Consider the following 19,721-nt stretch of genomic DNA (forward strand, 5'->3'; position numbering starts at 1 on the left):
ATTTTCTCCAATTCAACATCCATACTTCAAAATCTTCCACCTTTAAGATATACAAAAATAATGGGGCTATTTTTGATCTAGCAACTTAATCATGTCTAGCTTTTTGCCAAATCTGATTGATTCCTTTTTAATTTTTCTCTTTTTCTTATATTGTGTGCAAATTCTTCTTATAATCCCATGCTATACTTGAGTGGTTCCTTACCCCTTAGAATATCAAATAAACTGAAAGATGTGACCACTAACTCTACTTTTGGCATTTATGTTGTTTCATTTGGATTACCATTTAGTCAAACTTGTCTCTGTAATGCTCATAACAGTAGACGTTACCTAGTGTACGTTTCAAATGTAAATCTTTTTCTCCTTGCATCTTATGGTATTGTCATTTAAAAACTTAAGACTTTTACAACACTCTGGTATCTTCACAATGTAGAACTGATGTGTTCATTCCAGGTATGACATCAGGTACGCTTTTGGCTAAATCATGGTAAGGTCATTTCTTAAGGTCAATAAAAGAAAAAAAAATGCTGAAAAAGTGTAGCTCAGTATCTCGAAAATTTATTGACACAAGTTTAAGAACCAGTCAACTAATGCACAGCGATTCTGTGCATGGTTAAATGTGTAGTCATGCAGGACTGAAGTCATGCATGTTAATTCTTTATGTTTTTGTTCTGGTAACAAATCTTGCTCATGTCCAGATGAAAGCGGATTTCTTATGCATTACATAAGAAATATTTTATCAACAGTGACTGCTGAATGCTGCCTTAAGGTCTTTGATCAACACGTATTAAAATTCTAGAAAGAATCTTCTTACAAATAATTATTAACAAATAGTAATTTTGTACATGTGCTAACAGAGAGTCTTTGAGGGCAGTTTAGCAGTCTAGAAGGTCTTTTAGCAACAACTTCTAAGTAAGCATCATATTTTGCATTTAGTAAGGGACTGTCTGACATCTTTCTAGGATGCTGTTCTACTAGTATGCTTCTGTCACAACTTTAAAAACAAGGATGCTGAGAGGAAAAGCAAAATTTCCAGAGTTTTAAGAGATTATATAAGGTTTAGGTATGTATCTGCATGTTCCACACATTGATCCCTAGGGAACTAGAGATTTACTTAACCTCTTGCCTTACAAGAAACTTTCCAAATACAGCTGAGAAAAACAGCAGGTTACTTTGTGGAAAAGTCTTATATTTCATTATTATAAAGTCTGTTCAGGAGATTACAAATTCTGAAACAAAACCTCTTCACTACAAAAATTCTCTGTGGGAGACTAATAGAGAATAAAGAACATTTTGTGAGAAAGAAAAATAAAGGCAAATTTAAATTTGTCTGTCATCCTAATTAAAAGCGGGCTGTGAATTCTAGAAAAGAATTAATATTAAAATATACTTAAAAAGTAAAATGATGTTAATAGGCTGCTGATAAGTTTAAAAAGAAAATACTGTATATCTACCACCTGTATTTTCTGCTTAGGTGAAATGATGTCCCATTAGGACCAAAAGTCATTTCCGTCTCAAGTTTAATAAACATTTTAACACTATAATATTCCTACTGCCTTGGAACATCAAACTTTCCATTCTATACATTAACTACTTCTAATTTCACTGATGGATTAATGTAACTTTCCAATAGGTAACAACATACAATCATAAGTACAAGAATTATGAATCAGCCTGTTCTAGTGCAAAGTGTTCTAGTGCAACCTGATGACAGGGGGTTGGAACTTGGTGATCTTCAAGGTCCTTTCCAACACAAACCATTCTATGACTCTATGAAATGGGCAGCATTGCCAAGGTATGTCAGCCATTTACCAGTTTTATCTTACATCTTAATATAGGCAAAATCCCTTATATTTTTTCTTAGACTCTGATGCTTTGGAGTAATTGCTGTTGGAACATAAGCATTTTAGGGGATGACAATTACTACTGCATTCAGAAGATACCTTCCTATATCCCGTATCTTGTAGAAGATTGCATGAAAGAAAAATTGGCATTTTACTGGTACTCATAAAAAAAGATAAGTTGATATCTAGGGGAATCATCTTTTACAGGTGATCAATCATTTTAAGATGTATTACAGCAGGATTCACCATTCCGTGTCCTGGACAGAGCCCATGTTCATATCTTTGTGAAAGATCTTATTAAGGCAGTAATGGAATGATTCCTGTAAAATGTAATAGGGCCAACCCAAAGGCCTTTTCTTTATCCCTTCCCTTCCCTTCCCTTCCCTTCCCTTCCCTTCCCTTCCCTTCCCTTCCCTTCCCTTCCCTTCCCTTCCCTTCCCTTCCCTTCCCTTCCCTTCCCTTCCCTTCCCTTCCCTTCCCTTCCCTTCCCTTCCCTTCCCTTCCCTTCCCTTCCCTTCCCTTCCCTCTCTTGCATGGTAGGATAGAGGCCCAAGATGGTGAAAAAAACTGCCACTGAATAGTTAACAGATAGTCACTTATCTTGTACCAAAAAGGTTTGATTTTTATAGCTACGATTTTTTTTTTCTCTTAATTCCAAGCTTCTTCACAGAATACCTGGCATACAAATTTTTCTTTCATGGTAGCATATGGTAATTTCATCTTCACACGAATACCAACAGCTATCAGGTTCACATGATTCTCTGGGGCTAGCAGTTAAGAGGCACCTTCTTCTACTGCCAGTGTGTTAGTCCTCAGGACAGGCTTTGCTTGGACAAATCCCCAGAGTCTCATACGGCTCATGCACAGTCAAAGCTGTGCTCTTGTTCCCTTGCCTCCAATGTGCTCTTTGTGTGTTTCTGTTTCAAACTAGATGTGCATTAGAGTGTGATCTCCATGCTTATCCGAATGACAGCAAGACACCTATGCATGCAATCTTCAGTTATACTCAGAAGCAACAGGTGCTTAGTGTTTTGTGAGACTGAGTGCTGATAGCAAAGTGCCAGCAAGTGGAGATAATGAAGCTCTGCGCTTCATTATCTCATGGAAGTGGTCTCTGCCTCCACCTTTCCCATTCTGCATATTCTATATACCAGGAAAGAAGGATCTAGTTAATTCAAGAAGTAATTGCTCAGGCTACAGCTCAGCCAGAGTGATCACTTGTCTTTGTGAATTCTCACAGAATTGTTTCTTGCATGATTCAGTATAGCTTGCCATTTAACCACATCGTCCGAGGAGAGGTAAGAGAGTAGCAATGACGCACATACAGGCCTTGGGGAAACTCAGTCCTCTGGTGTTTGTAGCACCAGCAGCATGCACTGCTCTCACCTCGTCCTCTCTGCTGGGCATTCTCACTGCCAGCAGCATGCTGTTCTCCAGCCTACCTTCTCACCCTCTGACTCTCTGAGCATTTTTTTACCCTTTGATAGCAATGTCCCTCTTTGCTACGGAGTCACTTTTTCTGCACCCTTTATCCTAATCAACTCCTCTATTTTTCACAGTCTTTCTCACATTTTCTCAATTTATTTTTTCCTACTGATGGACTTCCTCTTTCCCCTCCAACTAATCTTGTTTCATTTTTTTTCCTTTGCTGTGAAAAAACCATTGCCAAAGTGTCACCTCTAATCTTGTTTCCCATTTCTAGCATGTAATTTATTAATCCTCGCTCTCCTTTTTTTGCCTTTTACTGAGCAGCCTACATGCTAATACAGCTCAAGTTTTATTTTCAGATTGTCAAATAAATAATTTCACAAGTCTTAAGTGTAGGGGAAAAAAAATAAATAAAAAAATAAAAAAAGAGCTTTGAAATAATGATCACCACTGTCTTTCTGCCAAGGCACTTGCTTTTAGATCTATACAAATCACTTTATTCAAGGATGATATAGCTGTCCCATATAAGTTAAATTAATCATTTGATAGGGTATTTAAGAAGCTAAGGTGAAAAGCCAGCCTTTATCTCATTGGTAAAGAACCACTACATAAAACCTTCATATTACTAAAATTCTGCTCTCTTAAAAATAATGAAACACTCTTAAATTTGTATTTTATTTTATTTTTATTTTTCGGGGGGCTGGGGGAGCTGTCACTTTGTTTTTTAGTAAGAGCTTTGAGTGGCTTCTTGCTTTGGTAAGGTCTTAGCCTTCGTCTAGCTCTCACGAACATTTTCACTGGTTCTGTAAGTCAAAAGGAAAGAGAAAACCATCAGTTCTTTTGGAGCAGAGATGAATGAACATAAAATGTAGGCACTGATTTTTCTTTGTGCCAGGTCTGCTTTAAAGTGTAATATTATTTCTACTGATAAATGTTTTACCATTGCTGTGTTCAATGGAAAAGAATCTTTACTCCCCAGTTTAGCAACTACACTGTCCTCACAGAGCCTAAGATACTGCTTACGCCCTTCTTACTTTTCGGCATGTTTGTTATGACTTCAGTCTTTTTCATCAGATGTGCTGACTTTGCTATAGAGCAAAGTATAGAGCATGTGGTATAGATGCACTGAGACCTTTTCCAAATGAGCTATCTAGTGTATGCTTCTGTGACTGCAGGGTAGTTTCTTACACCACTACACCAATCTGGCAGCAGAAATGCAAGCAGATATTGCAACTTTCAATAACAAATGTAGATCTATAATAGCAAGTTCTAAGATCTCCTAAGCCCTAGCCAGCCCTAAACCTGGTTCTTTGCCTAACAGCAGGATTTTCACCTCCCCACCTAGGTATCCGTGTTCCCAAACAATGTATGGATGGAGAATGCACAGAGAAAAGCCTGCTCAGGATATTGTTTGAGGTTTCTTTCTTACCCCAGAGTGTAACGAGGAGCCCAGCAGGTAGAACAGCAGCACTCACCCACTGCAGCTCTGTGGTCAGAGATGGCTGTCACCCCCGCTTTAGGATTATCTGTGCTAAAGCTTTTCATGGAGTTCAGCAGTCAGTCAAGATTAGCCGTTTTGTAAACCTAGGTTGTGTTAGTTTTCATGAAATAAATGGGTTTAGAAAGCAACTAGTGTAAATATGACTCTATCACTGAGGCAATTAAGCAGCTATGCACACTTTGTATCTGTCACTGTCTAGCTTTTGCAGTAAGTGCTAATATCACTGATGGGCAGCAGTGCAGCTGCATATGCAACAGCCATAGATACGGGCAAATATTATGTCAGACAGTTAAGCCCAATATTTTAAGTACCACTGGGAACATGTAAAATATCTCTTGGTTGCTGGTTACCTCTAGGAACTTCACGAAATGTGTGTACATGATCATTTGCATGCAGCTACGTGCTTACTCTGCCTTTGCTCAGGACAGCCCATGACAGATTCTAAATAATCCCTCCTGGAGTATAACGGGTCACATGGCACTTGGAAATGACGTTATATCACTGACATATGATGCATTTGAATATGAACAATCAGAAACTTGTGGACACTGCTATAGATGTTCTGCCTTTGGTAACAACAACAGTAAGGAAGGCTGCTACTTAAAGGAAATGAAAATGTTCTCCAGTGCCAGAAAAGTAAAAATCAACAAACATCACAACCTAGTATATTATCTGCTGCATTAATGACATCTGCAAATAACTAAGCACTCAAATGCTCACTACCAATATCTGCTACCTCCTTGCAAATGTGACAGTTTTCTCTGCCAGTGTTTCTCAAGCTACCATGAGTTGCATTCATATTCCATATGGATGCGTATTTTTTCTTTGTTTTTCCTTGACATTAATGCGCTGGCAGAGATTTCTAAGTAGTAAAGGAAGGAAATTAACTTACATTTGCTGGCTTGCTAAAGTAAATTAGCTACACTTTTGACTTTCTGTGGTTTTATTCTGAATGGAAGAAGCAATAAAAATGAAATAAGGCTAATCACTGTTGTTCCATGGTTTTCTCTGTGGTGTGTTAAGAGGAGAAGAACCCATAACGAAAACCCATGAGTTCATATCTGCTTAAAACAGGTCTCTAATTAGCTTCTATAATCGATCTCTCTGCTCTAGCAGGTGAACCAGGTAATTATCTTGTTTATACTTTAGGTGAGTCACAAAATGCTAGATAGCTTTCTCTGTATCTTTAAAAGATAATGCATTGTAACAAGTGTTCCCAATATGAATGAACTACTGTCATAACCCATACCATCTGTTTCACATGCAGCAATGTGAGATCTCATTTTATTCTTTGTTACAAAGAGCTTCAGACATCAAAGAGCTGTCCCTTTGACCACTGTCTCAATCAAAGGACTTTACCCAGACAAACCTTTACTTCCCATTATGATTTCAGTGCTGCAGCATATCAGGTGTTTCCTGGCACGAAGAGGAGGGATCCAGTCACCAGTGCTTTTTCTAAGGGCCAAATCTCACCATTATTCACTTCCCATGGGCCTTTTGAGTAGCACAGAAACTCCAAACTCACTGGTTAATTAGGGGTTAGTTACTTAGGGCCCAAGGCTTTGCAGACAGACTGTGGCACACTATACAATGTATGGCTTTTATTCAGTGTGATGTGGCTATCTGTCACCTTCTAGATGGTAGAGATATATTAGTTAAATACATGGTTAGAATTAATTAACTTACATAGCACTATCTCAGTATGCTTAACTGCTCATAGAAAATCCCTGAATCTCACCCGTTTTGTGTGTTCTCTATTTTCAAGTTACTCAGTCTGTGCTCTGTTTACATAATATAGATATTTCTCTTTCTTGTAGGTTGTCTTATAGTAAGCTCTACAAAGTACACAAAGGAATAATCCCTTCTGGCAACCTTCAAAGGGTCACAGCCATATTTGAGGCCTATGACCACTAGCACTAATAATGGTATAGTTGCAAAGAAAAGACATAAAGTGCAGTTCTTCCTAGTATAATGTGGAAGTGCTTCTCGTTTTTGTACTAGCGAAGAGGCTTCTCGCTTATGTTGAATGGCTGAAATATGAGACTACATATTTTCTGTAATCATTAAAACAATGGTGTTCCAGCTTCTCCCCAAGCTAAACATAATCCTGTCATGGGCATGCCCCTTTGCCACTTCTCCTTGATAGCTGAATTTAAAATTCCCATAAATAAGGTCTTTTTTTTTCATTTTTTTTCATAGACTTGTCCCTAGCAAATTTAGTTTCAAGGTCTTTTATTTCTGTTTCTAAAGTAATTATCCTCTGGGCCTCTTCCTTTCTTCCTGGTATGATGCTAGACTAATTATTCTTCTCCTAATGAATGCCTGAAATGGATCCCATATGGTGGCATATGTGCCTTCAGATGGAAGCTTCGTTTGAATAAAATAAGGAAATTCTTCTCTTGGGGCTTTCTTAAATTTTTCATTCTGTAACAATGATGAGTGAAATCTGTGTCTTGGGGATAGAAGCAGCCAACTTGCTTTCTGTTACACTTCGAGCTTTCTCTAAACTGGAGATTTCCATGACACTCTCTCTCTTGCACAATGGCCATTCGTAGCTATGAACTTTTACACTATGTTGACACAAAGAATTCTTGAATGAGTCGAAGCCTCATTACATTTGATCTGAAAGCCATTTTTGTTCCCTCAAAAATTACTCTGTATACCAGCATTTCCCTTACAGAATTTCTTTGTCACCTTTCTCCTGATGTACCCTGCAGCATGCATTGGCTTTTTTATTGCTTAGGACTCGAGCCACACAGTAACTTTTCTACACAATTACCTAAGAAATACGAGATTAATCCCAGTTTATTTCTTCGTGGAAGATGACTTGAACCATGGTTCCCAGCAGAATTCTTTACTGAATTACCATGTATTCTATGGTGCATGCCAATCTTGGTGTCGTCATAAGAACAAATATATTAAACATGTAAGTGTAAAAGGAAGGTTTTGAGGTCTCAGCATTGTAAGGCCTGCACTGGCACTGACAGCGGCAGAAAGGGCAGTTGATACCTATTTTTAGAACTGTGGTGTGAGTTTGAATTCCAGTCACCATCCAAACTGTTAACAAATTTGTTAGTAACAGTAATAATTTTTGTTGTTGTTGCTTAAGATGCATAATTTTTCTATAGATTTAATCCTTCCTTCCTTCCTTCTTCCTTCTTTTTTTCTTTTTCTTTTCCTGTATCACTTAATGCTTTATTTATGCAAATCTCTGAGATGGCATTTTGTTTTTAAACTGAAAATATTTTTACATATTCTTTTTATACATATACATGTCCGGTCTAAACCTCCCCTGGCACAACTTGAGACTATTTCCTTGCATCATATTGCAGAAAAGAGAACAACACCTCCTTGCTGCAACCTCCTTTCAGGTAACAGGGTGATGAGGGCTCCCCTCAGCTCCAGACTGAACAGCCCCAGTTCCCTCAGCTGCTCCTCATCTTGTTTTCTTGTCCCTTTGCCAGCTTTGTTGCTCTTCTCTGCATACGCTCAAGCAACTCAGTGCCCTTGCAGTGAGGGGCCCAAAACTTAACACAGTACTTGAGGTGTGGTCTCACCAGCACTGAGTACAGGGGGATGGTCCCTCCCCTAGCCCCACTGGCCACACTACTTGTGATGCAGGCCAGGATGCCACTGGCCTTCTTGGCCAGCTGGGTACACTGCTGGCTCACATTCAGCTGCTGCCGACCAGCACCCCCAGGTCCCTTTCCGTTGGGCATCTTTCCAGTTGCTCTTCCCCAGGTCTGTATGGCTGCATTGGGTTGTTATGACCCAAGTAACCACCCAGGCTGGATGCCATGCCACTGGACTTGGCCCATTGATGTAGCCTATGCAGATCCCTCTGCAGAGCCTTCCTACACTCAAGCAGCTCATCAGCCCTTCCTAACTTGGTGTGGCCTGCAAATTAATGGCCTGAATCAGTCTGAAACAGAGCAGTGGTTTGGTACTGCCGCATAAAGCTGTGCCATAACTGAGGTATTTGTAGAGAAGTAAAAGTGAAATGCTGTTTAAAAAAACACTGGTTCTGCATAAACTGATTTTAGTAGTGTAGCACTTGAATCATACTAATTGCTTGTGAAAACATAATCATTTTATCTTGTGTATGTATTTGTTCTTGCTGTCAGAGACACAATGGGGAAATACTGTATTGATTTTTGTTAGAACATTTGATCCCAAGTTGATAAAGAAAAGGACAGTAACTAACTGTGCCACTATTAATATTGAGCACTACTTGGATGTAAAAAAATCCAAGCAATGTACCTCCAGCAATTTATGAACCTGCAATCAGGGAGAATGTTAGAATATGAAAAAATGCCTGGTTTTAAGACATACTACAAGGTCTTATATTCTGTTTAAATGGAAGGAGTGTTTGCCTCTGGGTGGTCTCATCCTGAGAATATCAAGCCAACAGCTTTGCAAAACACATACTGTACTTCTGTGAATAAGCTTATTTCTGACTTGCTGGCATTTTCTTGTTTTGTTTTCTCGTCTATGAATGAATAATTGTTAGCATTCCAATAACCCAGCTCAGGCTTGAAAAAAAAAAAAAATGCCAAACAGATCTTAGCTCCTCTAACAATCTGTAAGCTTGCACATTCTTGTAAGGCATAATACTTGGTTTGGGTTTGTTCTATTTTGCTCCATTTTTTCCTATTCTGTACAGAATTTTCTGATTTACTTGTGAAGATTTCTAACAGCCAAACCTGGAAGAGTCCCCTGTGATCTGTTCAATAGCTTGTGTCCTCTACCTGACTTTGAATCACTTTCTACAAATAACCAAGGGAACATAAACCATTTTAGGGGATAATAATTTATCTTTTGCAGAACAGTTGGTTTCTTTTCTTTCACTAGCTCAATGCAGTGACCATACAGAATACTTAATTCATAGTTCAGACAGCAGTTTCTTGTTTAGCTTTCTTATTAAAGTCACAGCGTTATTTTCTGACAGGGCAGTATTTGCACAGAGAAGCTTGATGAAAGGGCAGTAATCAACAGGGTTAGGGCAAAGGGTCATTTCTTATCCATATCACAATGCTAGTTGCTTTCTACACTGGAAGTTGATACCGAACTCCCTTTTCAACAAGATATACTGCTGAAGGTAATAACTCTGGGAATCTGGGATGCAGTAGCTTTTCTTAGAAAAACAAAGCCAAAGTTTTCAATGTTGGCTACTTATAATTAGGCCCCTAAATTCATTGTTAAGTACCCAAAACAAATTGCTATGATGATGAGAAATTCCACTTACCCACAAATCTAATTTTGACAATGTGAGCTGCGAGTACTCAGAGCTTTGCAGAAGCAGACCACTCTGATCTTTGTAATCAGATATGGCATTTTGTCTCTACTTAAATCTATCCAGGAGCTATGTTTCAGGAATATCATTCTGGCAATATCAACTGCAGGACACTGTCATTTTCTTGACAATATTAGAAACTTTCTCTTCTTTTCCCAAGATAGAGTTTTGTTCACTCATTGAGCCCTAGAGTCAGGAATTTCAGTAGCTAGCTTCACCAAGTGGACGGGTGCAAACTCAGCAATACACCCATGCTTCACAGTCCCAGTTCTGACCCAGCATTTGGGGGGTCAGAATTAGGGAGCTATAACGGCATTCAAAGTGCACCTAGATGTCCTGAATATGGAAATAGTTAAGCATAACATAAACTAGGGAGCTAGAGTCCATTGCCTTTCAGCAGGAGCTAATTGCCTAATCTGCTATATCCATTTTGAAAGTGCTGTGAGGGCAAGAATTAGAAGAGGTATCTGGATATTCATACTGCTGATACATCTGATACTGCAGGAGAAAATTTCAAAAGCCAACCAGTCAAGTTCTCTTGAAAGCTAGTTACTAGTTTCAGCCTTCAGCCTCCCATCAGGAACCCTAGTAGTTACTTAACTAAGTTAAGTAGTTACTTAACTAAGTCTCTTCATATGAAATTGGCATAACTTTGCTGCTGGATAGAAAATATCTACCATTCAGACTAAGCTTATTTCCTATCACTTGAGAAGGGTACATCTGCCATCATTATATACCTAAATCCCTTTAGGAGTCTTGACCTTTGTGCTATCATCAAAACCCAAAGGCCTCTGTATTGGAATTGCTTTGCCCACTGCAGGTGTGGTATGTCACTGAGGGGGTATGTCACTGCAGGTGTGGTATGTCACCTGCATCTAATAAAGCTCCAATACAATATGACAAAGACAAAAAGAAAAACTTCCTTTTTTTTTTGCTGTTTTTGCAAAACAGCTAAAAATTTGCTGTTTTTATTTTCTAATGTCCTGGGTGTTATAAGCCCAGGAAGAGAAAATAATGAAGACTGTCCTAATGTTTACCAATTCCACTTCACTTATTAGTAATCTAATACAAGAGCATAATTATACTGTACTAATAATTCTGCAATGTCATGAGCTCTTTTACAGCTCTGTAGCTGTAATATAGTCTTTTAAATTTTACTATTTCTTTCCCTTAACTGGTCATCTGGTGTGTGTTGTCACCTGGTAAGAAGCATACAAAGAAGCAAGAATTTTGAAAAGTTCCAAGCAGAGCTCTCAAGCACCCTTGCAGATTTTCTGTCTGACACTTTATATTTAAAAATTAATCTAGAGCACCCCCACAAAAAAATCTATTTTACTTGTTTAACAAAATGGAGTATTGATTTGCCAAAGCCTACACAAAGCAGCCTACATGATTCATTGATCAAGAATTTGGGCTCAGTCCATGTGATCATTAACTTCTTTGTCAGATGCATTCATTTATTCATAAGCTTTGTTTATGGCAGGCCTCTTTTACAGGCTTGTTTCAAAATAACAAAACCCAAATGCCTTGTCTACCTTCCATATCGCTGAATACAGAAGACAAAACAGAAGGTGCTATTAGCTTCAAAGATTTCATGAGCCTTTTGAAGAATCTGGGAACTCTGAAGGCTTTCATATAAGTCCAGGCTTCAGTATGATTTTGGAACTGTATATCATGAGTATAACATTCTCCAAAGAAAGATACCCCTTGTGCTGCCATGTGGGGAACCTACAAAATTTGAGGAAGTCAGTAGCTGAACTGTCAGGAGCTCCATATACCTTTGTGACATTGTTCAGGAAATGCTGGTTGCATGACCTAAAGCCACTTTTTTTCAATGGACAACTGTTGCAATAAAATGCTTGCTGGAAACTTCAGATGCACAGTTTAAAGGATTATAAAACAAGATCAGGTTAAAACCTATGGCTTAATCACAAATCAAAAACTTTCAGCTGTTTCTCAGTACATTCTGTCTGGTTTAAAGCAATCAAGGCAACAACAGGCAAAAGAGTTCTGAATTCTCTTTTTTTGGAATGTGGCACTGTTTTAAGTTCCAGACTTCACTGTGCTGTATAGCTTAATAGTAGGCAGGAGATACTAACAATGAAAAATGGGTCCTTATAATCAATAGCTGAGTATTTGCTGCACTTCATTAATCCTGTATCAAAGAGTAACATCACAGTCATGAAGAAGTTATTACAGGGTAATGTAGGGTATGAGCTTACATGGAGTTAAACACTCTGTGGTAACTGACAGGGTTCGGCGTCTTCCCTGAAACACACACAAGTTAGGTGACCCCTCAGCGGAAGATGGATAAGCTCTACTGCCTTTGCCGTGAGGTGCTGTGGGTTAAAAGCATTCTCAGAGACAGTTACCTCAAAAGAGCTGGCATGTTCACTCATTTAGCTTGTCGTAATTTCGCTGTAAGCCTATCTCCGTAGTGTGCAGCTGTCAACCTTTTAACATCAAAAATGAAAATAGTGGGAAAAAAAGATGAAACAGTTTGTGATTTTTTTAGTCTTGTTGAAAGAAAGAATAAAGTAGTCTCACTCTCAGTAATTTATACAACTGAAGTCTAATTTGCATGTTGTATGGGCTATAATGCAATCTGGAATGCATTCTGACTTTGGGAGCCTGGTAATCTCTGTGAATGTGGAATTAAGTCTTTCCATGTTTCCACTAATTCTTGCAAGGAGAGTAATGGAAATCCCACTACCTGAATCAGGACATTACAGAATAAATAGCATGAAGCACTACTGCAGTAAGAAATACTCTGAAGCTTCTCCACAAAGTCTTGAAGACTTTTGAAGTCTTCAAAAGACGTTTAGATGTAGAGCTTAGGGATATGGTTTAGTGGGGACTGTTAGTGTTAGGTCAGAGGTTGGAATCGATGATCTTGAGGTCTCTTCCAACCTAGAAATTCTGTGATTCTGTAAATTCTGTGATTCTGTGAAATTTTATGCACTGGGTTTTGGATTAAACAACGTGTACATAGTTGGTACATAGTTGTGGTGACAAGAACAGAGAATTTACTAGCTTGATTTTAATATATTTGTGTAGAAGCAATGAACTTTATCCTAATCAAACTTAGTATGGCTTCTAAGTCAAAATTGCTGATTAAAGAGCAGTTAATTAAGAGCTGAGTGTCCTTCCATGCTGGGCATCCATCTGAAACCTCAGTGACACATCCTCTCTCAGAAAATACTGGGGCCTGCTCTTTAAAAATGGTAAACTCATACATATCTCCTGCTAAATGCAAGCTCAGTCAGGCTGATTACACCATACTCTTTATCAGATATAGGCTGATTTTAGACCTGAGTCTGGCATAAGTGCTGATTTTGTGCCAACAATGAAGCAAAAAGCAGTCTCACAATTTGCCTGAAGCAAAGTTCATGCACAGTCTGCTCTATTATCGATACAAGTCACAAACCTTTTGTGCAGTGAGATCACATTGCAAATATTTTTATGCTTTGCAACATTGATTTGATTTAACTTTTTTCTTAAATTCAGACTCTATTTATTTTTGGACAGAGACAGTCATTTATTATATGCAAAAAATAGGACCATGAATATGTACAATGTATTCTCTGCATATACAAAATTTATACACACATATCTGCCAGTGCAGGCTCAGAGAACAGAAAAAAGAAATTAAAACATTTGCTTAATACTAATATTACATATGTATATATACATTTTTTTGTTTGCAAAACATTTGCATTATGTTTTCTTTCAGTTATAGACTGAATTTGTACCACAAGGAATAGGCTGTAAACGGATGCACAATAGCTGGCTGCAATGGATAATTTCATTTAGGCACGGAATTACAAAGTAGCAATTTTTAACTTCAACTAGATTACACATTTACTAAACCTTCCATAAATTCATCATTTGGCTGAGTCACATTGAGAATTGTTTTAAATAAATCTATGTGAAAATTAAATTTAAGTTGAAAAGTAGCAGGAAAAAGATGTATAGTAAGTACTTCATTTGTTGTAATAGGACTGTTTGGAAGGAATACAAATGCACTTCAAATTGTAAAGAGCATAATTATTTTTCTCCAGAAGCTGAATGAAATAGAGCAGCTTCTGCCTATATAATATTTGATATGAATTATCCTCATAAAATTCAAGTTGTGTTTTTTAAATTAACTCTTTTCTTGGTGTAAAGTAAGTTTCCAAATGACTTCTCCACTTCTTTGTTTTATTATAATGGCCAAAAACCCCATAGGAATTGTTTTAGCTGAGCAGGCCTATAGTTTAGCTTCTCCATCACACTTCTTTTGGCTGTGGATGCTAACAGATGTTTCACAGAAATTTCAAAAACCTATTTATTAACAAAACGTCAGGGGGAGTAAAAAAGGGAATGGGCAAAACCCTAAACCTGAAAGGACTTTAAAGAGGTCACCTAGTCCATTGCTCTGCCCTGAATTATTGATCCACTGAGAGGAAATTTCATTCTGACCCTAACACAAAATCCTACTCCTCGGGTCTGTTTCTTTTTCTCTTATCTAACAGAACGGTAGATGTGCATGTTATCCATATAATGTCTAATCCTTTACAAATCCTATACAGGATTAGTGTATTGTAGATGACTGCAAAAAATCTGGAGTGCCATGTCATAATTTATTGCTAATAGATGACTGCTGGGATTCTGAGACATTTTGTATCACTTGGGTTTGGTTGGGAACATCAGCAGGAAGGAGGATATCATTCCAGACAGCCATCCATCAAGTGACGCTTAGGGGCTGTTAAGAAACAACGTCAGAACTGCTAACTTTAATGACTCTATGTCCTTTCCCAGACAGCCTATGAAACTTGTTCTGACAAGAAATGATTAAGGATTCCCACCAAAAAAATACTGTGAAAAAAAAAAAAAAAAAGCAAGTCTTAAAAGAGAGGTTTTTAAGAGAAGAGAGAGGGGGGCCAGTCTTTGCCACACCGTGGTACACTGAACAACTGTGCAGGAGCTGGTTCCAGAACGTAAAGCAGTATGTTTACATCAACATGGTGCTGGGCTGCCTAATGTGTGCTGCTGAGAGGCAGATGGTCTCAGCTCAGAGCTAACTCTGTGCTACCACAGCAATTCGCCAGTCAGAGTTTGAACTAGCATCCTCCACAGTGCCGCACAGTGCTGTACGACAGCACCAGCTCAGGTGAATGCTTCTTCATCTGCCCCTTGGCTCTCTGTGAAGTTTGCACGAGGGAACCAGAATAACGAATTTAGGTTATCTGGAAAAGCTATCCCTACTTGGTCTACCAGCTCCCTCCCAATGCTTAAATCAGTGTTTACACACCTCCCCTCCAATTTTCTTTCCATTTTTGTTTTCTTTTTATCTTTAAAGATTTATGCCCAAAGCCAAGTGCCAAATAAGAATACTTTCATTCTAAAAATGTTTTTCTGGATTGACCATGCACAGACTTCTGTATGAATTTTAACCTGCAGGGTAAAAGTGATAAATATCCTATGTATCGTAGCCCAGGGCGTGATCTAAAAATGAAAAAATGTACATTCCCCTCCAAGGAGTGCTAATAGCCAGGGGTATGCACTGCACAAGGGAGACACAGATGTAGTCAGTTACAGTCTGTGTAACCATGATGCTGTATCATGAATGACGATGGGCAGCTAGGCTGTATGTTAATAAACTGTTTGCTTTTGTGGGTTTGAAATGCACTACCTTTCCAATTCACTGACCATCCTTTTATTACTATAAGAAAGTTTAAACACGAATTTTTGTTTTACCGTGTCTGTCACTCATAATTTCGTATAATTCCATCATCTTCACCTTCCTTTATCACAATTATGTTATTTACCCTTTTTGAGACAATTCTGATCTCAGTGCCTATGGATAATAACATTTCTGTGGTTGGATACAATTTTAATTAAATATTGTTCAGGTTCTTTTCTTAAAAGAGATGAGACTAAACTCTTCAGAGACTTTGGTTTAAAAATAAAATTGTGCCAAAGAAAATGTACGTATTAAATGCCTTCTTTATAAAATAAGTTACTGCTTTTGGAAAAGAAACAAATGCAAATTCTAGTTACCGTGCTTGAAAGAGGTGACAAGAAGAAGTGCCAGCATCTTGGCTCGTGTTGCTGCTTTATTGTCACAAATTGTTAGTTACATTTGAAAATTATGGATCTCTCTCATTGTGAAAGTTGTGTCTGCCAGTTGGTGCCTGTACACTACAGTGGGTTTACCCAATTAGCAGAATTTCCCATGCAGGACCCAGAATAGCTGTGCATGCATCCTAAACGTTACCACAGCTGAGGTTCATCCTGGGACTCTGGTGGTCTGGAAACAACAGCTTTTCCAGGTGAGCTAAATACAAGAGAAGCTGTACAAAGCATGCCCCAGTGGAAGTCAGCCTTGGCACGTCTAATCTAGCTGTATTTGCCTATAGTTCTCTCTGACAGACATAGTCTGCCTGAATCACAAGCAAACTGTGCAGCAGGCAGAACAGTATTTTTAACCCCAGACCACTCATGAAATGAAACAGGTCATGGAAACAATGACATGTAAGTGCTGTTTGTAATCTTCATCATTGCCCGTCTCAAGCTATTTGCACCTCTCTTCTGCCACTCACCCATATGTAACTCACCTTATGCAGAGCTGTAGCATATTCAAGCCACATCTGAGGCTCACATGAAGATGACGAGAGGGCCACCAGGTAACTGCTTTATGGATAAAACATCTGAGGAATTTAAGAGACTGATTGCTTGTATGAGTTCAAAGTAAAAGAAGAGGCATGAATGGAGAAAAAGCATTCCTGAGAAAACACAAGCAACTGCAGTTCTCTGTCTGGGCTTCAAGCAGCAGTAACCTAGTGTTTGCTAAGTACGCCAGCAATAATGCAGGGCCATGGACCTTTCCATATCTTTTTGCCTTGCTGCTGTATATAGATTCCTGCACTTTTCCAGTGCAGATAAGCAGACATAGCACATTTTAATTGAGCAACAATCTAGAGAATATACTGAACTTCAGGTAAAAGGTATTATGGTAGAACCTATTAGAGAATAATATATATAATAAGAATGAAGTGTCTGTCACCTTTATAAGTAGATTGACAGAATGTAATCACTAAAAAAAAATAAAATTAAAATAGGTTAAAAAAAAAAAAAAGAACTTTTCCTTAGCTGTAGCTAGCAATTCACATATTCTCCTTTCCTTTAAGAATCAGGTAGGTTTTGTAGGTAAATTTTTGTTTCTATAGTAGGCAGTGGAAATGATCACTTTATATATACAGAGAAACAAAGTCACTGTAGCCCTCCTAATCAGGGTTTTGATGATCTACAGATCATGGCAGGCACTGCTTTATTAATTAGTCCCAAGTTAACACAAACAGCTTTGTTCACAGAACCATTCCAATAACAAGTAAGTGCTGGGAAACTGCTAAACTTAATCAATATCTGTCACTTATTTTAAAGGCTTGAGGAGCATCCAAATATGCTTAAATTACTTTGAAAAAATGTGATTAATTTTATTTTAATTGATTGTAAACTCTGCAAGGCAGTCATATTTGAAACATTTATTTTAAAATATTTTGTCTTTAAAATTAATTTCTATTTTATCAAAAGGAGTATAAGAGGCTTATGTAGTTGAACTTGAAGTGATGTATTTTTGTATTGTGCATGAGTCTTCAAAATTACTTTTTTTTCTTCTTTAAAATATATATTTAGCTCTTTCCGATATTTAGGTTCTTAAAAAATGTCTCTATTTTTTTTCCTTTAAAAAGAGATACAATAGACTTTTTTGATGAGGATAAATATAAAATAGGATATGAAGCATTTTGGTTAATGGCATATAATGCAATTACTATGTAATTTATTAAAGTATTCTGGGAGTGGGGGAAAGGTTTTTTGCTGCTCAAAAGATTTCCCTTTTATTCTTCCCTAATTTTTCTCTTGAAAAGTTTTGTGGCTAAACCATTCATTATTCACCCACATCTAGATGCTCTGAAAATAAGCTAGGACCCCCATTTTAAATAGATCTCCATTGTTCTATACTTCTCATTAGTGAGCAGTTGTGTTTGTTATATTCTGAGGAGTCAATGTTAAGTTTTATATGCCCCACGTCTCATTTTATCTAAAATATGGGCTCTAAATGAGCACTTCCATTTGTGGCATCTGTTGTGTTTCCCACTCCAGCCACCCTGTATGTCCCTCCTGCTGGGAGAACCTGAGCTGACACAGTTGCTGCTGGCAGTGTCACTGTCTGCTTTTCATCCAGAAAAATGAGTTCTGTGTCTTAAACACCCTAAAGGAGGCTGAATTGGATGTTTTGTGTCATTCTGCATTTTACTCAACCAGCAAAGGTTTTTCCTTCTCTATTCCCTTCATACTAGCAAGAATGTTACTCAATAGCAGTATTTCAGAAAAGCTCTCATGGGAAACAGGGTGAATGAGATCAATGAAAAATTGCAAAACTCTGGGATCCAGCATTCTAGAAGCATTGATTTTACAAGGAAAATGATAAGCTGAGTTACATGTCATTTTCAGCATTTTTTCAAAGACTTAAGATAAAAAGAGCTTCTGGATGCATTGGATATATAACAAAATGAGGATTTAGCAAAACAGATTGAACATTTTGGAGACCTGAAGTGAATGAGATTTACTCCTGTGTATAACAGTGACCAAGTTCCCTAACAATCCCTTATGTACTTACAGTAAAAATAGCACCTGCTAGGGAGTCAGCAGAAACAATAAATGAATTTAAATGTTAGAATGTTTAAGTATAGATCTCAGCAAAACAATGATTACCTGCAGCTTTTGGAGACATGCAAACCTTTACTTTGGTCAGACACTACTGACAGAAAACAGAATATCAAGGATTTTGTGTTATGCTCCTTTAGTGTCCTCTTGAGGACCCGTGAATTTTAAAGCATCTTTGCTTTGTGAAAAAAAATCGTTGAGCTGTCTGACCATAATTTGTTCAACACGTGCTCTGGTTGGGCATGCTTCCCACCTTTCACCCAACCACAGTCTGTTAAAGGATAGGGGTGATCAGTGTATTAACCACTTGGCTCTAGAAAGGTAGTAAGGAACTTCCATCAGCTGAGCTGCCATAAAGGGCCAGTGTGTGCATATGTGCACTCCAGCCTGCCTCCCCAGGTTAAATGCAACAGCCTGTTCCTCTGAGGTTTTCCCTACCTTATATTAATTCAAAAGAAGGGAAGGCTATTAGCAAGCACATGAGCTGTTACTAACAGCTACAAGATTCAGGAGGTGCACAGGAACTCCTTAGGCCAGTGTAGCTCAGTTAAATGAAATGTCTGAGCCCCATGGCTGGTGTTGGATATCTATGTCTTTGGAAATGTGCTCACCCCACAACAAACAAACAAATAAACATCCTAACAACCCAAAACAGAGTAAAGAAACTTAAGTTTCTCGGACCTATTAAATGCTTTTGTTCTCTGTTCATTCAAGTTAATTTTAAGCAGCTTGGCTCATTTAAAAAGAATAAAATTAGATTGGAGGTTTGAGCTCTGATACACTTGACATATTTTGCTATGATAGGGATGTTTTGCTTCACAGAAGCTTAATTGCCCCACATGCAACACTGAGGATAGACTTTCCAGGTCAAGGTCAAGATTCATAGATGGTGAACAAAAGAGCCTTTCTCTGAATTAGTTCTTGCCCTAAAGACAATAAAATATATCTC

Source organism: Anas acuta, chromosome 10, assembly GCF_963932015.1.
Source record: "Anas acuta chromosome 10, bAnaAcu1.1, whole genome shotgun sequence".
In the NCBI taxonomy this organism is placed as follows: domain Eukaryota; kingdom Metazoa; phylum Chordata; class Aves; order Anseriformes; family Anatidae; genus Anas; species Anas acuta.